The sequence below is a fragment of the Hylobates moloch genome, unplaced genomic scaffold (genome assembly GCF_009828535.3).
Source record: "Hylobates moloch isolate HMO894 unplaced genomic scaffold, HMol_V3 SCAFFOLD_9, whole genome shotgun sequence".
NCBI classification, from domain to species: domain Eukaryota; kingdom Metazoa; phylum Chordata; class Mammalia; order Primates; family Hylobatidae; genus Hylobates; species Hylobates moloch.
In genome coordinates, this window is record NW_026652284.1 from 46,898,233 (window position 1) to 46,925,259 (window position 27,027).

Sequence of the window (27,027 nt, forward strand, 5' to 3'; positions counted from 1 at the left end):
ATTCATCCTATTGAGAATTTTAAATACAATTTGAAGGGGAAAACCCCATTAAGCTGAGCTTCAGTTTCCTCAAGTAGAATGGCAGTTTGTTGTGAGAGATGGAATAAGGTATATAAAGCACCTAGCCTAATATCTCACACATATCCATTCAATTTTGTTGGCTCCCTATTCTGGGCATTCTTTCCTCCTTCGTAGCACCTAGAGAATAATTTTTGGGCCTCTGCAAGGACGTGGATCAGGGCAAGGCACAGCTGAAGCTACACAGCAGTTGAAGAATTAAAAATAGTAAATAATTGGCAACTAATCTTTCAAATGTGTGGGAAGAACAGATGATAATGTACAGACCTTAGCCCACTGCCCAAACAAAGGATGAGGAAATAAAAACAGAAGAAATGCAATTAAATAATCTACTCATTTCAGAAGTCGCCAATTTTGCCTCCTGGTCTCTCTCTCAATTTTCTGCTTTCTCACCTTCAATTCCTTGGCCCCTCATCTATTTATGTGCTTTTTCATCTTAATGCACTTCATCTTCTTTTCTGCTTTCATTGTGGTGTACTTAATCTCTTTCCCTAAATCAGTGGTGTGCCTAGCACATTTGACACCTAGTACAGATCATTTTAAGTGACTTCCTCCTCTAAAGGAGAAAATTATTTTTAATAGTCATGAAATGAAATAGACCAGAAAGACACTGAAAAATTTTATTGATTTTTACTTATGTAACTATCATTGAACTTTTTCAAATAAAAATGTAAATAAAATAATACAGTACAAAAAAAGGAAACAAATTAATACTTTTCCATTACATGAATGTGCTTTTTTGAAAAAAATTAAAGGTTCGGGGAGACGTGAAAATAAGAGAAAGAGAACTCTGCCTATACGTCTCAGAAAATGGTGTGTATATAGTATACAGTAACAGAATTGAAGTTATTCAATTTGCTTTGACACCTTTACAATCACGGTGCTATCGTGCATTATGAATCTGCTATTTAAAGCTAGGATTTATATAGTGCCAAAGGTTGGAGATAAGAGCTGTGCACAAAACAAGCTGAAACAATTTATAGCTGTTAAGAATGTACTTTCAATACCAACACACATATAAAGCCGAGTCCTTGTATGTTGGGGACCAATTGTATAATCGAGAGTTCTTTGAATTAACTTCCCCAGAGTATAATTAAAAGATAAGCAATAACAATGTGCTAATTTGAGGCTTACCCGTTACTAAAATTCAATAGACAATCACAGCATTTATTTAGAACTTAAATCAATGGTTCTCAACCTTGGCCGTTTTGCCTTTCGGGACATTTGGCGATGTCTGGAGACACTTTTGGCTGTTACCATTGTGGGGAGTGCAACTGAAATCAAGTGGGCAGAGGCCAGGGATGCAACTAAACATTCAAAGATGCACAGGACAGCCTCCCACAACAATTATTTGGCCCAAAATGACAACAGAATGAGAAACCCTGGCTTGGACCAACCAGGTTTTTGAGGTGAGAGTTTATTTTTTCAATGACATTGTTTAGGATTTGATGGCAGACAGGTGATAGTAAAAGCAGACTGACTCTAGTTATTTTTATTGTTGCTAAATGGCAATCATATAGAGAGTGTACTCCTTTATCGTCTGTACCCAGGGGTAACCACTTGGACACCCCACCCCATCTTGGCTATCATTCATTGCTCCATTAGATTTCTTCTTCTGGAGTACCACCTCAGTGAGGCGTAAATGAACCAGAGCTAGCCACAGGTTCTTATGTGGCTATTCTCTTGGTTGATTTCATGCTTATCTTACTTTTAAAAACATAATTAAATATTCTAAAATAACAGCTTTATTGAAATGTAATTTACAAACCAAAAAGTCATCATTTTAAAGTGTACAATTCAGTGGTTTTTATTATATTCATCAAGTTATGAAACTAGCACCACTAATTTCAGAACATTTTCATCATTCTCAAAAGAAATCTTATGTCCAGTAGCAGTCATATCCCATTCTTCTCTTTCTTCCTCCAACCCCTGGCAAATGCTCATCTATTTTCTGTCTATGAATATGCCTATTCCGGACATTTCATATAAGGGTAAAGATACAATATGTGGCCTTTTGTGACTTCTTTCACTTAGCATGTTTTCAAGTATCAGTACGTGGCTCCTTGTTATTGCCAGGTTATATTCCATTGTATGGATAAACGACATTTGGTCTGTGCATTTATCAGTTGGTATTTCAGTTGCTTCCATTTAGGCTACTTAAGTATGCTTCTCTGAACATTTGTGTGGACATAGGTTTTTAATTATCTTGAGTATATACCTAGGAGTGGAAGTGCCAGATCACGTAGTAATTCTATGATTATTTGAGGAACAGAAACTCTTCTATCACATATAATATTCTATTGTTGGATATACCACATTTTAGTTATCCATTCAACATTAGAAAACACTTGGATTGCTTCCACTTTTTAGCTGTTATGAGTAATGCTGTATGAACATTTGTGTTGTTTTTTTGTGATGTATGTTTTCATTTCTCTAGAAGTGGAATTACTAGGCGATGTAGTTACTCTCTAACCTTTTGAGGAACTGCCAAACTGTTTTCCGAAGTGGCTACATCATTTTGTAATCCGACTAACAAGGGTTCCAATTTCTCCATATCCTTATCATCACTTGCTATTGCTTTTTTAATTTTTAACTACCCTGGTGGATATGAAGTGGTATCTTGTGATTTGATTGCATTTCCCTAGTGAGTAATGGGGTTGAACATCTTTTCATGTGCTTATTGGCTATTTGCATATCTTTGTAGAAATGTCTACTCAAATCTTTTTTTTTTTTAAGACGGAGTCTTGCTCTGTCGCCCAGGCTGGAGTGCGGTGGCGCAATCTCGGCTCACTGCAAGCTCCACCTCCCGAGTTCACTCCATTCTCCTGCCTCAGCCTCTCCGAGTAGCTGGGACTACAGGAGCCCGCCACCACGCCCGGCTAATTTTTTTTTGTATTTTTAGTAGAGACGGGGTTTCACAGTGGTCTCGATCTCCTGACCTCGTGATCCGCCCGCCTCGGCCTCCCAAAGTGCCGGGATTACAAGCGTAAGCCACCGCGCCCGGCCTTACTCAAATCTTTAGCCCATTTTTAAAGTTGGGTTGTCTTTTTATTGTTGAGTTGGAATAACTGTTTATATACTGTTCCTTATTTGTTATGTGACTTGCAAATATTTTCTCACATTCTATGTTTTGTCTGTTTTGTCTTTTCACTTTTTTTTTTTTGCAACAGGGTCTTATTCTGTCGCCAGGCTTGATCTTGGCTCACTGCAGCCCTGCCACCTCCTGGCTTCAAGTGATTCTCCAGCCTCAGCCTCCTGAGTAGCTGAGACCACAGGCGTGAGCCACCACATGGGGTAATTTTTGTAGAGATGGGGTTTCGCCATGATGCTCAGGCTGGTCTTGAAATCCTGAGCTCCAAGTGATGCCTCCCCAAATGCTGGGATTACAGGCATGAGCTACCGTGCCCGGCCTCTTTTCACTTTCTTGATGATGTCTTTTGAAGCACAAAAGTTGTTAATTTTGATAAGGTCCAATTTATCTAATTTTTTGTGTGTGTATTTGTTAACTGTGCTTTTAGTGTAATATCTAAAACACCACTGCTTAATCCAAAGCCAAAAAGATGTACTCCTGTTTTCTTCTAAGAATTTTATAGTTTTAGCTATTAAAGTCTTTGATCCAGTTTGAGATCATTTTGTCTATGGTATGAGTGCCACTTTATTCTTTTGCATGTGGATATTCAGTTTTCCCAGCACTATGAATTGAGAAGGCTATTCTTTCTCCTTTGAAATATCTTTTCTTGTTTTTTGAGTGTCTTGCTCTGTCGACCAGGCTGGCGTGCAGTGGCATGATCATGGCTCACTGTAGCCTCCACCTCCTGAGCTCAAGCAATCCTCTCACCACAGACTCCCAAGTGGCTGGGCTGCAGGCTCACACCACCAGGCCTGGCTAATTTTTAATTTTTCCTTTTCTTTTTTTTTTTAGTAGAGACAGTATCACTATGTTGCCCAGGCTGGTCTTGAACTCCTGGCCTCAAGCGATCCTCCTGCCTCAGCCTCCCAGAATGCTAGGATTACAGCCCTGTGCTACAGAGCCTGACCTATTTTATTATTTTTTTGCTAGTCCTTGATTCAGGAGAAAAATCAATTGACTTTAAACTTAGTTCATTTCTGGACTTTCGATTCTATTCCATCTGTCTGATCTTATGCCAGTACTACACTATCTTGATTACTGTGACTTTGTAGCAAGTTTTGAAATTGGGAAGAGAATGTTTCACAGATTTTTTTTTTTTTTTGAGATGGAGTCTTACTGTGTTGCCCAGGCTGGAGTGCAATGGTGCAATCTCAGCTCACTGCAACCTCCGCCTCCCGGGTTCAAGTGATTCTCATGCTACTCAGCCTCCCGAGTAGCTGAGATTACAGATGCCTGCCACCACGCCCAGCTAATTTTTGTATTTTTGGTAGAGACAGGGTTTCACCATGTTGGCCAGGCTGGTCTCGAACTCCTGACCTCAAGTGATCTGCTTGCCTTGGCCTCCCAAAGTGTTGGGATTACAGGCATGAACCACTGCGCCTGGCCTCTCAATTGCATTTTAATTGTTTATTGCTATTGTACAGAAATACAACAAAATAATTTCAAGTAAAAACAATACTTCTGAAGCAGTTATATGAAATAGGAAAAAGATAATTTTTTAAAGTCACTTTAATATTTTTACTTATTTTGAATCTGTACTACCCACTGTGTTGAGGACATACCGTTTTGTTTTTTTTTTTTTTTGAGACGGAGTCTCGCTCTGTCACCCAGGCTGGAGCACAGTGGCGCAATCTCGGCTCACTGCACCCTCCGATTCCCTGGTTCAAGCAATTCTCCTGCCTCAGCCTCCCAAGTAGCTGAGATTACAGGCATGCAGCACCACGCCCAACTAATTTTTGTATTTTTAGTAGAGATGGGGTTTCACCATGTTGGCCAGGATGGTCTTGATCTCCTGACTTCGTGATCCACCCGTCTCGGCCTCCCAGAGTGCTGGGATTACAGGCGTGAACCACTGCACCTGGCCTCATAACTTCTTAATAAAGCCTAGCTGAACCTCCTTCCAGAAAACCTGTCATTTTCAGTTCATTTCTTGGTGATACTGAATATTTAAAAAAAAAAAATCTTCTTAAAACAGGAGTATAAAATTGCTCTTGAGAGCCTTAAATATGGTAGGGAAAATACAAGCATTTCACACAAATATCTCTTTGGTCAGCTTCCAGAACTCTGGGAGTGGAAAAAAATGAAAGGAGAGGAGAGAAAAAGTCTATAACATGAATGTAAATGATAAGAAAGATGTAAACTTTAAAAATATTTTATGGCAATTCTTTTTACAAAATGTTTTAAATGTAACTCGATGTTTGTACTAAAATACAAGCACTTTATACATTTTAAAAACTACTGGAGTTAGATTTTTCAAAAAGTGTTGATTGGCTAATGTATACTTTCTGTAGGGACCGTACAAATGTCAGAGCTACAGTATGTTTTACATGCAATTTTTCATTTTAACCTATAGAGCAATGTGAGGTAGCTAAAGTAGATATTGCCAACACAGTTTCAAAATGAGGAACTTGAATTTATAGACGTTAACTTTCCAAATCCAAATGAGGTCCCAGATTTTCCAACTCCTAAATGCAGCCAACTTATGATGTATGTGTATAAACCATATACACATATTTTAAAAATTAAGGCACATCTGAGAATGATATGAGTTCAAATTAATCCATAATAAGCATACAAACACATGGAAAGCTTTGTGTGTAGATTAGGATTTTTCTGAAGAGCTTATTTCAAGGGAGGGGTGACATCTACTGACAGAAAGAAGATTGAGCAGGACTGTGAGGATTTTTAGAAATTTAGTCTTGTTTCTCAAAGCCATTCCTTGTATTAGAATTCCCCCTAGAACTCATTAAAAAATGAAGAGCCCTGAGCCCTGCCAGTGGTGAAGTGTATTTGACACTCAGAGTACATAATTTTTTAACAGCCCATTCCTCTATAGTTTCAGTAACAATGGAACAACAATAATAATAATGGTTAGAACAGAAACTGACAGCAAAATTTTTTAATTGAAACTTTAATCAAGGCAGTCAAAAATTTAAAAGTTAAAAAAAAAAAGCCACACAAATATTACAAAACCAAAAAGAAAAAATCTATACTACTTGATAGTTTTGAGATCTGCCTAGGAGTTTTAACTTTGATCCTTTGTTAAAAAGTCATTTTATGTAAACAATTGTCCGGCAACTAATAAGTGAATTTCAATAAGATAACATCTACAAGATATAATTTGTTTCTACTAAATCATATTGATGATAGAGTGTTTTACTTCTTGATTTTTAATTTTAAATGATAAACAATGAGGATAAATTTCAATTTTAAAGATATTTAAGTTTTGTAAGGTATGTCACACATGAACTAAATTTTGTACTTAGTAAGTGGTTCCACAGAATGACAGAATGAGATGGTAAAATGGGATGGAGTCAAAAACCCACGACTACCTTAAATAGAAGGGACAGAATAGTGACTGTTGGAGAGAATTTGTGGATGCAAATAGGTTTGCAGATTTCAGGGCAGAAGAGGAAGTTCTTTTCTCATGGCTTCTATTTCCTCAGTGTTGTAGGAGGTGAGATTATTTACCAAGGAGAGAACTGGGAAGGGGTGGGAATTAGGGATTCAAGAATAGTGCAGACAATCTGATGGAGAGTAGGAAGAGTGAACTACCAGGGAAACAACACAGAAGGCTGAGGTAGAATTGGAACCCACGTTTCCAGACATTCAGTTCAGTGGTCCTTTTAATACATCATACTGAAAAGGAATGACTATTGGGAAAAGTATTTTGCACGAATGGATAGCAAGTAGGGTTGATTAAAACAAAGGGATCATTTGAGGAAGAAGGCAAAAAACCAAATGGTGTTATTAAAATAAATGGACTTCAGAGAATTGGAAAAAAAGCATTCATTTTATATGATAAACAACAGAGAACTCGTTTTAAGTTACAAAAGACTAATGGTACATTTTTCAAAAATGTGTAGTCTGGGAAATGAAGAAAAATATACACACAGAAAGTAAAAATCACTTAGAATTTGATTTTGTGCTTACTTAAAAAGCTTTCTTAGACTTCATTAGACACATTTTTATTATATTGCCCACACATAAAAATGAAAATACAAGCAAATTACATTGGTAAAGGTATTTCTAAAATTTCATCACTTTTGAAATATTACTTCCGACTCAGAGATTGTCTGGGTTTTTCCACAGAATTTATCCTTTGCAGCACTGAAAGCACCGGCAACAAGCATTTCCTTACAGAATCCATAAAAGAACTAAAGCTGTGGTGCTAGGTACCTAAGCTGTCTTTGGGAATGTTGTACAACATATCTTATTCATCACTTCTCTCACCATTATAGTTTGGATTTTTTTCCAATCTGGTGTTTTTGATGTCTTATAGTAAGCACAGGAAATGGATGGCATTGATTGACAAGCTTGGAGGACCACTATCCATCCACTGTTAAATGGACCCAGATTTCAGAGATGTTAAAATACGAAACATAGTAAAATAGAGTAGCTTGCTAATTTGTTTTCCTTTGTCTTCAAATATGTTTTGGTTGGGCAGAGTGGCTCACGCCTGTAATCCCAACATTTTGGGAGGCTAAGGTGAAAGGACAGCCTGAACCCAGGAGTTTGAGACCAACCTGGGCAACATGGTGAAACGCTGTCTCCACAAAAAATACAAAAATTAGCCAGGCGTGGTGGCGGGCATCTGTAGTTACAGCTATTAGGGATAGTGAGGTGTAAAGATTGCTTGAGCCTGGGAGGTTGAGGCTGCAATGAGCCGTGGGTGTGCCAATGCATTACAGCCTGGGTGAGAGAGTGAGACCCTATCTCAAAACAAACAAATAAATAAAAACATATTTTTACAATTTTTTAAGAATAGGGTCTCACTTTGTTGCCCAGGATGGAGTACAGTGGTGTGGTCATGGCTCACTGTAGCCTCAAACTCCTCGGCTCAAGCAATCCTCGCACCTCAGCCTCCCAAGTAGCTGAGACTAGAGGAGTGCACCACCACACCAAGCTATATTTTTACTTTTATTTGTTTTTGATTCTCACTCTGTCGCCCAGGCTGGAGTGCAGTGGTGCGATCTCGGCTCACTGCAAGCTCCGCCTCCTGGGTTCACGCCATCCTCCTGCCTCAGCCTCCCGAGCATGCCCAGCTAACTTATTTTTGTACTTTTAGTAGGGACAGGGTTTCACCATGTTAACCAGGATGGTCTCGATCTCCTGACCCCATGATCCACCCGCCCTGGCCTCCCAAAGTGCTGGGATTACAGGCGTGAGCCACCGTGCCCGGCCTATATTTTTACTTTATTTTTGTAGAGACAGGGTTACGCTATGTTGTCCAGGCTGGTCTCAAACTCCTGGCCTCAAGTGATTCTCCTACCTCAGCCTACCAAAGTGCTGAGATTACAGGTGTGAGCCACCATGCCAGGCCTGTCTTAAATATTCTTCTAAAATATAATATTAATGGCTGCATAGTATTTCATTATATAGATGTACCACACTTTTTCCTTGAATTCTGAGAAAGGGGTTGATTTTGTCCCTCTGGGAACATTACAAATGTCCAGAGGCATTTTTGATTGTCATAACTGGGGTGCTACTGGCATCTAGTGGCAGAAGCCAAGGAGATTCAACATCCTAAAATGTACAGGACAGCCCCTTATAACAAAGAATTAACTGGTAGGTATGAGATTGAGAAACTCTGTAGCCTGTTGCTAGACATTTTTCTTTTTTTGTTTTTGAGACAAGGTCTCACCTTGTTGCCCAGGCTAGAATGCAATAGTGCAATCTTAGCTCACTGCAACCTCTGCCTCCCAGGCTCAAGCAATCTTCCCACCTCAGCTTCCCAAGTAGCTGGAACTACAGGCGTATGCCACCACACTCCTGGCTAATTTTTTTTTTTTTTTTTTGTATTCTTGGTAGAGATGAGGTTTTGCCACATTGTACAGGCAGGTCTAGAACTTCTGAACTCAGGGCTATCTGCCTGCCTTGGCCTCCCCAAGTGCTGGGATTACAGGTGTAAGCTGGGAGCCACCTTGCTCAGCCAACTTTTTTTTTTTTCTAACCCCCGCAGGACTGGCACCAAATTAAGGGGTAGCATAGGACATGTATGCATAGGATATATAGGATATAGCCTGTACAACTGGATTACCTGGGTTCAAATCCTGGCTCTGACAGTTACTAATCTAAGAACACTAACTAGAAGGAAGTACATTGAATTAGTAACTTAATCGCTCCATGCCTTATTTCCCTATCTGTAAAATCAGAGAAAATTTACAGAAACTGCATAGGGCTGCTAAGACAACTAAACAGGTTGATAAATGTAAAACCCATGTCTGGCATCTAAGATACACCCATAAGTGTTGCATGAGCTTCAGTTAGGTTATGCTTTTTAAAAAATACATTTATTGACCAGGCGCGGTGGCTCACGCCTGTAATCCTAGCACTTTGGGAGGCTGAGGCGGGCAGATCACCTGAGGTCAGGAGTTCGAGACCAGCCTGACCAACATGGAGAAACCCCCATCTCTATTAAAAATACAAAATTAGCCGAGTGTGGTGGTGCATGCCTGTAATCCCAGCTACTTGGGAGGCTGAGGCAGGAAAATCACTTGAATCCGGGAGGCGGAGGTTGCAGTGAGCTGAGATCGCGCCATTGCACTCTAGCCTGCGCGATAAGAGTGAAACTCCCATCTCAAAAAAAAAGAAACATTTATTTATAAACACTATTGAGGCATTGATAGAAATAGGAAGGCACTGACAGAAAAATCAGGAACAAAGAATCTCAAGGTTTGGGGCCTAAGTCATTGAATCTAATGTCTCCGAAACCATTGTATGGTAGTAAAATCAATGTAATGTGTAAGACTAGCAAGAGGAAAAAAAAAGAATAGAAGGTATCAGAGTATATCACAAGCAGCAAGTACTTTTTCCTGTATGTATACCAGGTCACAATGTGAAACTGTATTTCTTAATGTGGATCACAGTAAAAGTTAGAAAGTCACCACCTGAAGTCCAACTACCACTTGACATTTGAATCAGCTCTGTATCTGTGCCTACATGACTGATTAATTTCTGCCTTAAGGCATTTTATAAACAGTGCCAGCTCTATTTTTGGACATTTTGCTAGGCAGCTCTTCAAAATAATGAAAGACAAGAACCTAATAAAATATGATGCAAAAAGATATCTCTCAATCCGAAAAATGACTACAAATGTTTTGTCTTAATCTATTGGTTTAAATCTTTCAGGAAATTAAGCATTCTAGAAGTGTTTTCTTGACTATGTTGCTGCAGCATTGGAAACAGTGTTGCTTATGAGCTCATCAAGTCATCACTAGCTTTGAAGATGGTCATTCATAAGTTAGCCATCATCATTATTACCAGTAGTATGTGTGAGTACCCACAGACCAGCTGAGGAGGGCAGCTTTCAGGTCTGTAAGTAGTACTGAAAACATTACCTTAATCATCATAGTGCCAGCAGCCTCTAAATAGTACATAATCATATACACCAAATTAGTTACAGTTTTAAAAACAAAGCCCAAAACATACATCTTTTTAACCCTTTTAAAAATGAACAATAATTGTGCCTCATACTTTGAAGAAAGCCAAATTATGTGAATTGTGGTTGCTGGTTGTTTGAACATCGCCTAAAAGAAAATTAGGGTAATGACACTAAGTTGTTTGAGAAATATTTAATACATGTGCTGAATGCCTCAGGCAGAGTTGACAAAATTAAGATGTTTACCATGATCTTCCCAATAAACTGAATGTACTTTGGTAAAGAATTAATATCATATAAATTTGTTACTGCAATTATATTTATTTATTTATTTTTTTCTTTTTTTGAGACAGAGTTTTGCTCTTGTTGCCCAGGCTGGAATGCAATGGTGTGATCTCGGCTCTCCGCGACCTCCGCCTCCTGGGTTCAAGCAATTCTCCTGTCTCAGCCTACTGAGTAGCTGGGATTACAGGCATGCGCCACTGGCTAATGTTGTATTTTTAGTAGAGACGGGGTTTCTCTATGTTGGTCAGGCTGGTCTCGAACTCCTGACCTCAGGTGATCCACCCACCTCAGCCTCCCAAAGTGTTGGGATTACAGGCGTGAGGTGTGAGCCACTGCACCCAGCCTGCAATTATTATTATTATTCTTTTTTGAGATGGAGTCTCATCCTGTCTCCCAGGCTGGAGTGCAGTAGCATGATCTTGGCTCATGGCAACCTCTGTTCCCAGGTTCAATCGATCCTCCCACATTAGCCTCCTGAGTAGCTGGGACTACAGTTGGGCGCCACCATGCCTGGCTAATTTTTGTATTTTTAGTACAGACGGGGTTTCACCATGTTGTCCAGGCTGGTCTCAAACTCCTGAGCTCAAGCAATCTGCCCACCTCAGCTGGTATTACAGGCGTGAGCCACTGCACCCTGCCTTTGTTACTGCAATTGTTTTGAATGGTCCCCTTTACAAGCCTTTGAGATATTTGATGGCAGAAATCTTCCACAGTGACTTTCTAGTCAACCATCAATACAAATATAAAAATTTGCAGTATTTATTACATACAGCAAATCTTGTATTAATTGCTGACTGCCAAGCTCTCCATAAAGTTCCAGGAATTTAAAAATTAATAATGCATAGTTCTTAATCTTAAGAGTTTCACAGACTAAGAGGGGAGAGAAAAATTTACAGTTGTGAGATACAGAGCAAAGCTAATAGAAGAGTGGAGACTCTAGAAGTTAGAAGCTGCTAACATCCAAGCTGTGCTTTAAGGGATGACTTTGAAAGGTGAACAAGTGAGGAAGAACATTCCTGGACGAGGAAACTCATATAACGCACGTATAAAGGGGAGAAAGTGCTGGGAGATACAGCTGGAGAGATGGATTGGTACCTTATCATGGAGAGACTTTCATGCTAGGTTAAGAAGTTTACCCATGCCCAGGGCTGGGCGCAGTGGCTCATGCCTGTAATCCTAGCACTTTGGGAGGCCAAGACGGGTGGATCACGAGGTCAGGAGATCGAGACCATCCTGCCTAACATGGTGAAACCCCATCTCTACAAAAAATACAAAAAATTAGCCGGGCGTGGTGGCAGGTGCCTGTAGTCCCAGCTACTTGGGAGGCTGAGGCAGGTGCACGGTGTGAACCCGGGAGGTGGAGCTTGCAGTGAGCCGAGATCGCGCCACTGCACTCCAGCCTGGGCAACAGAACAAGACTCCATCTCAAAAAAAAAAAAGTTTAAATTGTATCTAGTATACAAAACAAAACCAGTGAAAGTTGTTAGGCAGGGAACAGATGTGATTAGACTGGTCTTGAATGGAGTAAATAATGGAGACGGATAGGAGGTCAATTCAGGTATAAATTGAGGACCTGAACAAGTTGTGGGGTACTGTCAAATGTTTGTTGAGTGCATACCATTGTATACCAGGTACAGTACATCTTTTAAAAAGGAGCTTATAGTCAGCAGGTTAGATGACACTGAAAGATACAATGTGAGAATCTAAAGAAATTACAAGCATGTGGCCAGGTGCTGTGACTCACTCCTGTAATCCCAGCACTTTGTGGGAGGCTGAAGCGGGTGGATCACTTGAGATCAGGAGTTCGAGACCAGCCTGGCCAACATGGTGAAACCCCATCTACTAAAAGTACGAAAAGTAGCCGGGAGTGGTGGCGAGTGCCTGTAATCCCAGCTACTAGGGAGGCTGAGACAAGAGAATCGTTTGAACCTGGGAGGTAGAGGCTGCAGTGAGCAGAGATCGTGTCACTGCACTCCAGCTTGGGCAACAGAGTGAGACTCTGTCTCAAAACAAACAAAGAAACAAACAAGCATGGTAGGGAATGACTCCCAGAGTAGGTGATATTGAAGTTGAAAAGTGAAGGAAAAATAGGATTTTAAAGATCTGAACTTATTTGAAGTACTTAGGGTATTTATCGTACATCCTGTATAATCCCTCCATACTCCTAAAGAAAACCATTTTCTTTTGCCCTCACTGTAAATCTACTGAAGCACCTAAAATAGTTATTAAATTTAAAAAAACAATAATGTGATGAGGCCAGAATTAGGTTTCTCTCTTCTGTTCTCCCATGGCACATTACCTTTGCATCATTTGCACACTATTATAATTACTTGAAAATTTGAAAGAGGTCCAAAGAAAGGACAGATATTTAGGAGCGCCAGGAACGAGACAGCACAAAAGGGAAGGAGGAGTATAAAAGTTAAATAATTTAAAACGGCAAATGCTTTAGAAAGTTCAAATAAAATCTCAGTACTGTAATTTACTGTAATTTGGAGGTCCTTGTTAATGATCTGTTTGCAAGTTAAGTAAGAAATGCACAGTAGGCCAAAAATGAGATTGGACTGAGGACTTCCTATCAGAAAGCTTGGTTGAGAAGTGATGCTACAGGATTTTTTTTGTTCTTTTTTTTTGTTTTATTAAGGAAGGGAGAATAGAGGGTGTCTAATAGGCAACAAAAGTAACTTTTCAAGACTTACTACCATGGATACATGTATTAGTAACTTATAAACAGTATTTCCTCTAGATATTTGCATATATATAATAGAATTAATGTTAGTACATTTTCACTTATCCCTAGAAAAGAATTACTGATGCATACAGACTCTTAACATTTACACTGGAGGTGTATAAGGTATGAACCAGTCGTTTCTGGTAATTTATTGCAACCTGTGATTAAGAGAGAAGGTTAGGACTGAATTAAATCATTTTCCAAAGAAAAAAGTCAGACAACATTTATAATTTACCAGATTATCACTGCTGGCATATTTCAGCAATTTTTTTTTTTTTTTTTTTTTTTTGAGACAGGGCAACACTCTGTTGCCCGGGCTGGGAGTGCAGTGGTGCCATGATGGTTCACTGCAGCCTCGACCTCCTGGGCTCAACTGATTCTCCCACCTCAGCCTTCTGAGTAACTGGGACTACAGGTCCGCAACACCATGCCCAGCTAAGTTTTGTATTTTTTGCAGATTAGGGGTTTCACTACATTGCCCAGGCTGGTCTCGAACTCCTGGGCTCAAGCAATCCTCCTGCCTCGGCCTCCCATAAGTGCTGGGATTACAGGTGTGAGCCACTGCACCGAGCTCCAGCAAGATTTTTACATTCTAAATTGGGTTATATTTGTAATAATGAATGTCACTAATAAGAGGAAGTGCAAGTACCAATATGTTCTTTACAGGCCTCATACTGCTGTTTTTCTTTTCTTTCTTTTTCTTTTCATTCTTGGTCATACTGCTGTTTTTCTTAGCCAATTTTCTGGCCAAACTCCTCCTCACCACTTATTTTCTGTGTGCTGATGACTATGCTCTACTACTAAATTCGGCTCTTTTGTCTTGCCAGTTCACACCTTCCCCTAAGGCATAACCATTTACTGCTTAATTTTTGCTTTTCTCCTCTCTTGCTGGAGTGGTGTAATAAAATTCCAGCTTAACCAATAAGTAAAATGGCTTGCCAATGATGATAAAGACCAGATTTGTTTGGGATATGTAGCAGCACAAATTTAAAAGTAAATAAATAAAACAAGCCCATCTCAATCCTAACTTTCAGATACTGGTCAGTGTGACTGAAAACTTAAATTGTTCATGCTAACCAACGTTTTTCAGTTTCCACCTAACATTTTGTTCAGTTTGGTGCCCTCTTGTGCCTCTTATTTTTACAAACACAACTCGGAAGTCCTGGTGACTTTAGAGAAGGCACCTCCAAGTTTTTACTCATACCAGATATTCCTGGATATAACAGGAATTTGAAAACTATTATGTAATTATTCTATGTGTAACATCTGCTCATCAGATTTTAATATTCAAGCCTTGTGGCTTCAAGTCATTGCCTGTGACTGATCATCTTCACAAATGCAAGAGTCCCCTGAAACTGTCTCCCAACCACTAGGGTGCTCATGCTAACCCCTAACCCACTAGACCCACTACAAGATTCAGTATTTGTAAAGCTGAAAACATGGTTGTGGCGTTTACATTTTCATTCCGATCGGCCTAGCCTTCCCTCTCTTCTCTCTTGGATGTTTTCTTGCCTTACCTGGTCTGAGAAATTGTGCCGCCCTACTCTTGCAGAGTTAACAGGGGGACGCTTGCCAGCTGCGTGCAGTCCCGGCGGTCCGGATATGCGGGGAGGTGGCGGCAGGAACGCCTGGGCCAGGCGCTGGTACGTTATCCTGTTACAGACCTTGGCCTAGTCCGCAGGTTGCCCCTGGAGAGGCGACGGGGACACCAGACCCTCGACTGGTTCCGCTCCTCCGCGACAGGCTGAGGGGCACAAGCTCTCTTTCGCCTGGGGACGATCCAATGTTTGGTGGGTCGACCTTAGTCAGGGCCTACTCGCTGTCGCAAAGAAGGTCAAACTCACCTTGGGAAAGTACGCGCCGGGACGCAGCTGGCACCATAACAGGCGGCCCCAGCGGAGTCTCCCAGGGTCAGGCCAGGACAGCCAACATGCCCGGCAGGCCGAGAGCCGGAGGCGGGGCCGCCCCCTTCCCGGCAGGCTGCCGACTTCCGGACCTGCGTAGATGCCTCTCTGCGCCTCCAGGCGCGCCCCTCCCCCGGCAGGCCGTTTCCCGGCATGCGCCGCGGAGGAAGAGACGGAGTCGACAAAAACAAACCAAGCCGCGGCGGTGTCCGCGGCCCTGCCGAGCCCTCGGCGTTGCCTCGGGGTCCCCCAGTCGCCTGGGCCCCTCGGCTCTGACAGGCCGCGGCCTTCTGTCCCCCGGCCCCAGACCCAGAGCCGAGGGGCCTGCCTGCGTCCTTCTCCGCCCGGACCCCTCCCTGCCTCCTAGAGTTCGGGGCCGCGGCGGGCGGGCGCCCGGGACGCCGGCGGTTGTGTCGGCTTAGCGGTGTCGAATGGGCGGTTGGTAGCCGCCGCCGAGGACTAGGCGGCGGCGGAAGATGGTGCCGGGGGTCGCTGGCTCTGCTGCTGCCGCCGGCGAAGGAGGAGGCGCTGCCGGGTAAGTGTCGCCGCCGCCCGTGTCCCCTTCCCCCATCTGGCACAGCGGTCGCGCGGCGGGCCCTGGCACGGTGGGCCGGGGTCGCAGGGTCCAGAGTTCCGGCCGGCCTGAGCTCGGCCCACGCGCAGGTGTGTGCACCGGAGGGCCCCGGCGCCTCCCGCCCCGGCAGGTGTTGCCCACTGGCCGCCTTCCCGGCGCGACAGCCCCTGTGGAGACAAAAGCGGTTCGAGTCGATGCTCCACCAGGCTGCGGGAGGTGTGAGTCGGATCCTCTCGCTGCGGGGCTGCCTGCGGCTTCCTCGGCCGGAGCCTTGGGATCCCTCCCTTTGCGCTGCCGGTCAGCACCCGGCCTAGTTGCGGGAGTGGCCGAGGGCGAGGGACCTCCGAACCCCCCGAGACGCATCTTGACTTGTGCTCATCGCTGCCAGGGATCAGCCCTTAATTCTGTGTTGGACTCGAGAAACGGGAGAGTGGAGTTTGGCCGAGGCCGAACGAAGCTTACCGAGTGGGAGGAACGGAGAGATGATGTCTTTGTCCCGACCCCAGAGTGCGAGGATTCTACGGTATAAAGTTACTCCTAGGAATGACTCAGCCTGCGCCCGCCCCACGGATAGATTTGGGATGGGTGTGCACGCGGATTTCACAGCTTCCTTGGTAGAAACAAAAATACATTAACCAACAGTAGAAATGGCAGCTTCTGAATGGAATCTCTCTATAGTTTCTTCCACCGCCTGGTGGATGTGCTGTGTTTACTGTTTATGGTTTCGTAATCTAGTCGTTTCCATCATGACTCTTTAAAGTGTGGTCATACCTTGAAGTAGTGTAGACCTGGCTGCCAAGGAAGACTCATGTGCTCACTGTTGATAAAGAGTCACGTTACTACAAGACATTCAGCCAGATGGGAATGTTCTCAAGTCTGCTGCAAACATTTAAAGTGTACCTATTTGCTAACCATTTTATTGTGTAGTTTCTTAAGTTTTTGTGTTTTGGTGAAGCTTGTATGATTTATACATAGGTTTGGGCAGTTAGCAATTTAGGAAGAGACTTAAGTAGACTTAATTGTGTGTTTAATCAAGAATGTATTGCATTGTGATAGACGATAAAAAGAGGGTCCTTCCACTTATGATCAGATAAAACTGAGAAACCAAGGGACTACTGAGGGAGGTGGCTGAATTTATTTTTTGTATTATTGGATTTATAAGCAGACCATTGCTAGGAATGTGAAAATATGTTCGCTTTTTATATTTGTTGTAACAGAATTTGGCCCTAATGAAGATACTTTCTCAATAACATTCCTGTCATGTCTTTTAATGTTTGTGATTGTGTTCAAAACCTGGATAAAGTTTTATGTCAGGGATGCTTTATGTGCTTTATAAGCACATAATGCTTATGTTGAGAAATCTCTGTTGATGGAAAGTGGATATTGATGTAGTTCGTTTTTAAAGTAATTCTATTTAGTCTATTTTGAACTTTTTATGATAATCAAGATATGATTGTTTATGTACTTAATCTTTTATATGTTTGTTATTGGACGACAGGGAAGACAATGAAGCGGTACTTTTGTCCCCGAGTTTTTTTTTTTGGCTCTTGCTGCCAAACACAAGATCAAGATGCATGGCAGATTTACTTTTAGCAAATCAAGTTCATAAAGGCAGAGGACACAAGACTTTTGTTTTCGAAATTTTGAACCTAAATTTTGATTATGTTAGCCTGAGAAAAGTTTTTAGACTCTATATAAAGATTAATTTAAAATTTTAAATCATACATTCAGCAAATATTTGAGCATCTACATACTTTACTTTTCAGATGTGTATGTCTTATGAATATCTTTTTAAAAGAATGGCTGATAAAATTTTCTCATTCAGGTAATGATATTTTCTAACTCCAGTTACACTTTTCTTTTGTAGTAATACTGGCCTAAGACACTTAGGTGAAAATCTAGCAGTCCCTTTCAACACACTTTCACGATTCTTTTATTATCTTTTTACCACTGTGAGGTTTTTGAACTAGTTACATGCGGAACATAAAAATGTTTAAGTAATTGTTCTTGAGTAGAGATGGGGTTTTACTATGTTGGCCAGGCTGGTCTTGAACTCCTGACCTCAGGTGATCTGCCTGCATCGGACTCCTAAAGCCCGGCCACTGATTGACTTTTGAATAAAGGCCCAAGAGAAGTAAGGGGTCTAAGTGTGTGACTCTCGAAAGGAATTTTTGGCGGAAGAAACAGTAAATGGAAAGGCCCTGATATATATGGCATATACCAAGAAAAATGAAGCTGGACTAGTATGAGAGAGGGGATAGTAATGGTAGATTGTGGGGCTCTATGTATCCAGATTTGGAAGTCATAGTAAGGAAACTAATGTGCTCTAACTCACAAAGGTCTGCAGATGAATTCAAGTAAACCCAGCATGGCTGGAAAGCAGTTGAAGCCAAATTCACCTCATTTATTCCTGAAATGCTAATTGAACCCCTGCAGCATACTCTTTTAGTTTCAACAATGCAACAATGAACAAGAAAGACATATATGTCTATGTGTGTATATTTATTTATAGGAAATGGGCAACCACTGGAAATTTTCATGGAGGTAAATGACAAATGCAGATTACTTTGAGGATGTAGAATAGATAAAAGGCTAGCCAAGCCGATTGTATAGTTCTAGGTTGATGAGTTTTTGCTTAACTCACATAGATAAAAGGCTGTAAAGATTACTTGTCTCTGATTCTTTATTTATTATGGACCGAATCAACTTAATTTGACTGTAAACTGTACCCCCATCATTTAGGGTCCTGAGAGGATGGCATTTCTTTCCATCCGTTTGTAAAGTTCCAGTTCTGTTGGATTACTTTTTGTAAGTTTGCCTCCAAGTACCCTCGTTCCTTGGTTAATTTGTTTCTGCTTTCATAGCTGTTTAGTGAGTGCTCTGAGGATTGTGGAATAACAATCCTCACCCATTTTTTTCATCCATGATTTTTTTCCACCCGTCAGTTTGCTCTTTTGAATTCTCATATTTTATTGGCTTGTAATTGTACTAGGAGATGAAAATAATTGTGATCCATTTCCTTTTTTTGTCACTGATTTGAGACTGTCCACTCATTTTTTCCTTCACATTGCACACATTATACTTGTTTAGTAACTGTCCAGCATACCTGTTGAAATATTAATTCACTACCATATTATTAATATTACAGTAATATAACGGCTTTTAGTAATTGTTTTACTGCAAATGCCAGATTTGGGCAGGCTGGTTTAATAATTTGGTTGTATGTTTATAGATAATCTTGGTTTAATAGAATGCAGCTAATTCTACATTTTCTTTTGTTTCCCCATCTTCCCTGTCTTATATAATTCTATATTTGCTATATCGATAATTTTGGTTTTACTCTTAGTTTCCATTATAAAATAAAACGCAACTAGAAAATTTTCACTAAAATCATGCATTTTATATAGTTTTTATAAGCGATAGGGACACCAAAATGTGTAATGCATTTATATGTACTGATACAGAAAGATTTCTGTTATTTTATGCCGTTCAAGCAAAGTCCATAGAAGTATGTAGGGTGTTACCTCATTTTTATAAAACCATATTGCCTGAATATACACATATTTCCTGTACACCTAGGGAAAAAACCTGAAGGGTGTACTCCAAAGTATTTTTCATTTTTGTTTTAAAAGTATTCCTGTTCTGCTATTTTTACCTCGTTTGCTGTCTTTGGGCACTACCTTTCTAAATGCTCGCTTCATTCTTTTGGTGAAGTTGCTTGTCTAGTTTGTAGACAAGGTGTATATTTAGGAAGTCTGAACTTTTATGAAAAAGGTTTTCTTTCAGGGAAATGTGAGGAAAATGCCTGACCTACTCATCTTTCATTCTTTTTCTTGGCAGAGAAGTGGTAGGATCAGATTAGAATATATCTGATTTGGGGAGGCTGATGCCCAGTTTTCAGTCCCTGGGCAACGTAGACACTCCATTTGTGGTGGACATTATCTCCATTGATGCAGTAGCCCATGACCCCTCAATGAGGGAGAATTGCTAATAATTGCACTTTACAGAACTAGAGATCAGGCAAAATTATTTCCAATCATCTTTTCTCTCTGAAGCTTTTAGTCCACTTTAGGGTTATCTAAGTCTCACGTCTTCTATTCAGCTGGAAAGCATCTTGAAGATATTTGTATTCCAGGCACCTAGCAGTGTCTGGCTTATGTTTAGATGCCCCCAAAATAGTGGATGAATAATGAATGTGTCCAGTTTTGAAGGTCAGAGATTGTCATTGGGGTGTCCCCCTTTCACCTTATCATATAAGGAAGCGAATTCTGTTTTGTTTGTTTGTTTTTGTTTTTTTTAGGCAGAGTCTTACCTTGTCGCCCAGGCAGGAGTGCAATGCTGTGATCTAGGCTCACTACAACCACTGCCTCCTGGGCTCAGATGATCCTCCCACCTCAGCCTCCCAGTAGGTGGGATTACAGGCATGCACTACCACTGCCAACTAATTCTTGTGTTCTTAGTAGAGACGAGGTTTCACCATGTTGCCCAGGCTGGTCTTGAACTCCTGGCCTGAAGTGAGCCACCCACCTTGGACTCCCAAAGTGCTGGGATTACAGGCATGAGCCACTGTGTCTGGCCTAATTCTAAGTTTTGACTGTATTAGAATAGTTGACAGTAGGGCTGGGATAATTGACTTTATCATCATGGTGGTAATCTCTCAAGAGAAAATTGTAAATTAATCTCCAGTTGATAAGTTGGATAGATTTTAATGAGTATGTGAGATATTTTCTGGTTCTTTTCCTCAAATATGGGTATATATGGATTCAATTGTTATCTCTGTACATCTGGAAACAAATGCAGTGGGATCAATATATTTTTATTTATTTTTTTGAGATGGTTTCGCTCTTGTTGCCCAGGCTGGAGTGCAATGGCACGATCTCAGCTGACCGCAACCTCTGACTCCCGGGTTCAAGCGAGTCTCCTGCCTCAGCCTCCCGAGTAGCTGGGATTACAGGCATGTGCTACCACACTCAGATAATTTCATGTTTTTGGTAGAGATGGGGTTTCTCCATGTTGGTCAGGCTGGTCTCGAACTCCCGACCTCAGGTGATCTGCCCACCTCGGCCTCCCAAAGTGCTGGGTGGCATATAAAGTGGACTAAAAGCTTCAGAGAGAAAAGATGATTGGAAATAACTTTGCCTGATCTCTAGTTCTGTAAACTGCAATTAGCAATTCTCCCTCATTGAGGGGTCACGGGCTACTGCATCAATGGAGATAATGTCCACCACCCTGTCGGATCAATATTTTTTAAAATACAGCTCTCTTCTCCCCTTCATTTATAGCTGACTGTATCCCAGGAGGATTTAGGAGGAACAGATGTCCTCATAATGAGAGATAGGTTTTTTCCCCCCAGATAAGAGAATTCCTGCTACCTTATGTTAACTACTTAAGAGTTCTGTAAATTCAGAGAAAGGAGAAAGAATACTGTAGGCCACCTGTGATAAGGGAAGACTTCCCAGAAGTGGTAATAGGACAATACTTGGACTTTGTTTGTTTGTTTGTTTGTTTGTTTTTGAGACAGAGTCTCGCTCTGTCGCCCAGGATGGAGTGCAGTGGTGTGATCTCAACTCACTGCGAGCTCCGCCTCCTGTGTTCATGCCATTCTCCCACCTCAGCCTCCCGAGTAGCTGGGACTATAGGCACCCGCCACCATGCCCAGCTAATTTTTTTGTATTTTTAGTAGAGACAGGGTTTCACTGTGTTAGCCAGGATGGTCTCGATCTCCTTACCTCGTGATCCACCCGCCTCGGCCTCCCAAGGTGCTGAGATTACAGGCGTGAGCCACCGCGCCCGGCAATACTTTGACTTCTGAAGATGAGTAAAATTCAGATAAGCAAAGTTGGGGGTATTTTACCTGGCAGGAGTATGTAAAGTGAGGGTATAGGTTTGTCATGTAAGGGAGTAGTTGATACTGCTACAAAAATAAACTGGGGTTAATTATGAAGTTCTTGAGTGCTGGAGTTTAATTAAAGTCATAATTGCCACCATTTTTAAAGCTTTTAGTATATTCCTAGCACCGTAAAGGACTCTGAAGTACATTATTGCTATCCTTCTCATCTCTGTGAAAGGTATCGTTGCAATTTATAGATTGTCAACTGATACGTAGAGGTTACCTGAGCCTCAGTGAGATAGATGGTATTCAAATACAAGTAAATTTTGTTCCTAAGTCTGCCATTTTTATGTTAATCTAGCCTATATCAAGTTGGCAAATTCACATGCTAAGAGGGGTGGGCAGATAGTACAATTAAGTGAAACTGAGTACTGAACCAGAGGTGACAAAGAGAGTGTAGCTGTAAAGAAACCACAGATTTGTGCTCTGCTGTAGGCAACAGTAAGGTGCTAGGGAAGATATTTGAGGGAAGCAGCCGGACTACGTTGGTTGTAACTGGTAGGGAGTATTTAGGAAGGACTGAAGCTGGATAGAGATTTAAAGGCAGAGAGAAGAGGTTGCAGGCTCCTAAGTAAGGGTTATGTCATTGGAAAATGAGGGGTTGGATTAGAAAGGAAAAAATGGGTAGGACTTGGACAGAAATAACTGAAGCCTGGTCCATTGTCACTTTGGAAAGTTTGTAAAAAAGAAAAAGAGAAATAACTGAAGTTTGGGGCAGTAGTAGAATGATAGTTTATTGACAATGAATAAATTAGGGAATAGATTTAAAAGAAAAGCACCGAATTTAAATTTAGACATGTTGAGTTTGAGGTAACAGTAGGATTTCCAGTAGGAAATATGTAGCATCAGTTACTGCTAGCTCTGAACTCAGAACAGAGATCTGGATTAGTTAATAACAGTAACTGATGTTTGTATTTCACTTTATCGTTTGCATAACTTCCATATATGTATAGATTATTCGTTAGATCCTGACCACAACCCTGCAAGACAGGCACTTTTTCCTTTTTGTAATCAAATGAAAAAACTTGTTAGGTGAAGTCAATTCAGGTCACATTGGGCTAGGACTTGAATATACTTCTTTTGATTCCAAATCTCATGTTCTCTTCACAGTTCTATTCTCCCTCTTATGTTTACATAAAGATAACAATTGGGGCGTGGTGACTCATGCCTGTATTCCCAGAACTTTGGGAGTCTGAGGCAGACAGATCACTTGGGGTCAGGAGTTTGAGACCAGCCTGGCCAGCATGGCGAAACCCTGTCTTTACTAAAAATACAAAAAAAATTAGCTGGGTGTGGCGGTGGTGCCTATAATCCCAGCCACTCTGGAGGCTGGGATTTTTTTTTTTTTCAGACGGAGTCTTACTCAGTAGCCCAGGCTGGAGTGCGGTGGCGCGATCTCGGCTCACTGCAAGCTCTGCCTCCTGAGTTCACGCCATTCTCCTGCCTCAGCCTCCCAAGTAGCTGGGACTACAGGTGCCTGCCGTGCCCGGCTAATTTTTTGTATTTTTAGTAGAGACGGGGTTTCACTGTATTAGCCAGGATGGTCTCGATCTCCTGACCTCGTGATCCGCCCCCCTCGGCCTCCCAAAGGAGAATCTCTTGAACCTGGGAGGCGGAGGCTGCAACGAGCTGAAGGCTGCAGTGAGCAGAGATCGTGCCACTGCACCCAGCCCCTGGGTGGCTGAGTGAAAGTCCATCTATTTAGAATGAGAGTGGGGCAGAACTCCCCTAGGACCTCAGATTGGGACTGAAATAGGGAAAGCAGGTGGGAATCTTTGTCTTGCTCTCTTGGTGGGACTAACTCTTTTGGGGCAACAAATTCAGGTTCTTTATTTCTTTGTAATGTATAGGGTGTCATCTTTTTTTTTTTTTTTAAATGAATATAAGTGTTTTTCCCCTCTAATTATAAAATGTGATTTTTAAAAGAACTGGGAGAAAGTAAAAGTCTGGCATCCAGAGATAGCCAGTGTTAAAAAGATTGCTATTAAATTGATCCAGACTTTCTAAGTGCTTGCATATACGTATGTCCTCCTGCATTAGTTGTAAAAATAAAATCCACAAACAGAATCACATAATATATACTGTAAATTGCTTTTCTTACTGATCAATATGTATAGATCAAAACATTTTTAAATGTCTAAAATTTGATACCTTATAGGGTTGTGTCATAATTTATTTTTTTTTAGAGAGAGGATCTTGCTGGGTCACCCAGGCTGGAGTGCAGTGATGCCATCATAGCTCACTGTAGCCTCCAGCTCCCAGGCTCAAGCAAGCCATATCCTCCTGCCTCAACCTTCTGAGTAGCTAGGACTATAGGCATAATTTATTTAACCAACCTCCATTGATAGTTTTTAAATTTATCATTTTAAAAAGTAATGGTATAATGAAAATCATTGCATGTGTATACCTTTGTACACTTGTTTCATTCTTTGCTCCCAGAAGTAGAATTGCTGGTTTGTACATTTTAAATTTTGATACATAGTGCCAGATTAAATTTCCTTAAAAGTTGTACCAGTTTGTATTTTTGTCAGAAATGTGCCAGTGGACCCACTGTTAATCTTGTCAACATTTAGCACTCATTTTAATCATCAGTAGTAATCTGAAGGGTAAAAAGTGGTACCTTGTTGATGTTTTAGTTCTCATTAGTGAATATGTACTTCCAGATAGTTTATTTTTCTTCATGCTATGGATAGCCATTTGTCATAATACCATTGCATGAAAAGTTGATCCTTTCTCCCCAATTTGAAATCCCACTATTATTGTATAGATATACATGTGCATGTATGCATGTATAAAGATCAATTTGGATCTGTTCAGTTTCATGCATTATGTTTATTAATGTACCATGATTCCTACTAACTTGTTAACTACCGTGTGAGTTATGAGTATGTTTGACATGTTTTGACAATCGTTCTCTCCTACAAAGTCAATATATAGGGTAGGCAGTTTATAGTAATTTTTAGTGGGCAGAAACTAAAGACTGCTTAAGCAGAGGGTCAAATAATTTAAGAAAATCTTGTGTCAGTTGTTGAGTTACTAACCTGTTACTTTTAATTTAGAATTGGCTTGTGTTAACTTGTGTAGTATTAAATATGGTTTCATTTTATAAAAGTTAAGAAAGGACTTTATATAAAACGAGCATCAAGTCAAATTTTAGGAAATCGTGACTATTTGGTGAAAAGTAATACTTATGTACTAGGCTTATTTATATAAGGCTTATAAAGTTACTTTATAATTCCTTGAATAGCAGTTGATTTCTATGCTTGTACCTTACTTAACAATTACATGCAATAACTTTAGTTCTAGATCATAGAGATTCAACCCACTTACAGGATTTAATGGATTTTACGTAAATTAGGGGGACAGGTACATAATAAGCATTCCCAAAGTTGCAAGTTAATAAAAGAAGTAGCTCCTTTTAATGATTGTTTTCTTAAAAGAAATCATTGGTTTATTAAGTTTATCCTCTTAAGTTTTAGTAATGTGATCAGTGAGGGTAAACTGTCAGTTTCTAGTTGGAACTTGATTTTACATATACTTTTGTGTTGGGTTTTTTTTTTTTTTTAATGTCACCTTTGTGTGAATTCTTGTCCATTCTTTCTCAGTCTAACCTTTGCATACCTCTCTTCATATTAGTATTATTGAACTTTTTGGAAGGCAGGTAATGTGCTTTTTATTACTCTTCAGCACTAGCACACAATAAGTTTCTTAAAATTAGTATTTGTTCAGTGTGTTAGACTCATGTTTAATGTATGATTTGACTATTTATAGAAGATCAGAAGAATAATCTAGTGTACCCATTTATGTTTTAAGATGAGGAAACTGAGTTTCAGAGAAATTGGTTAACTCCTCAAAATCACAGGAGTAAAGATGTGAAGCTAGGACTAAAAACCAGATCTCTTATTTCTTTCCAAGTATTTTTTATTTCGGGGTGACCAAATATGTACTTGATTACTAATGTCCCTTTTTGCTGAATATTTTTTAACAATTGTGACATACAAAGGAGAGAATTCAGTTTCATGGGATCATGTTATTTTGGTAGCATATAGGAGTATGTAACAAAGTATACAGTCTTGTGAATAAATAGAGACAGTGTTCCTGTGGATTCTCTTTGAGCAACTTTCTGATTTCGCAGTTTTGGTTGCCGTACTCCTTATCCACGGTTTTGACCTCAAACATGTATTGACTGTTTACTATCTCTAGGTAGTATGTTAGGTATTGAGGTATAATATGTCGTGACCAAAATTTTTTTTAGCCATTTACAATACAGCTTGGGCGATGTAAGTTATTTGGCAAGCGGCAAAAAAGTGTAGCAGGGCATTTATATATGTTCTGAATACCAACAGTTACTTGAAAGTTGGAATTTGAAGTATGGGCTGTCAGTACTTCAGGAACAAGACCACTGACAGCCAGTACATTGAGGAAGACTTTACAACAGAATATTTGTGAGTTCTTGGTTACATAATGGAAGCTGTGGAATGACATGAGTAGAGGCATGAAAATCCATTTATCCATGCACCTCATTTCAGGAGATCAGCCTAAATGGTAGGGAGCTTCATGTAGGGACCCAAATAAAGGAAATAGTGGAGTGTCAGTCTAAGGAATTTATACTTGAGTAGAAGTTATGAAGCATTTTTAGTTTGGGGAGAAGTAAACATTAAAAGAATCTAAGATTATGTAGTTGGTGGTGCCATCTTAGGATGGAATCCGCAGGTAGTAGGTGCTCAGATAGGTAATTGTTAGAGCCCGATATGCAGTAGGAAGATCTGAATTAGATAGCTTAATGGGAATAAAGTGGAAGAGAGGATACACATACTTAGTAACTGTTTATGTGGAACCAAGGAGTACTTATTCATATATGATGTTAAAACATATTAAACCAAGCTGATTACTTTTCTTTTTTTTTTTTTTTTAATATAAGATACTGGGAACACATTGGCTGATAAAGAAACTGCTGAAAATTAGCTACCTGCATGTGATCTCTCTCTGTTACTAAGTTACTATTTGGATTCTGCTTTGTCATTTGCTTAGAACCCCAAGAGTACATTTGCTTATGA

General features: G+C 40.5%; 1 protein-coding gene across 13 annotated transcripts in view; it reads left to right on the plus strand.

Moving 5' to 3' along the window:
* The first annotated feature begins 15,662 nt into the window (after positions 1 to 15,662).
* Positions 15,663 to 27,027, plus strand: part of RB1CC1 (RB1 inducible coiled-coil 1) — a 92,917-nt gene continuing 81,552 nt past the window's right edge. For all 13 annotated transcript variants that reach the window (XR_009215048.1, XM_032759785.2, XM_058444647.1 and 10 more), the window contains exon 1: positions 15,663 to 16,041. The gene's annotated coding sequence lies outside the window, so the exon portion shown is untranslated. The remainder of the gene's footprint in view (positions 16,042 to 27,027) is intronic.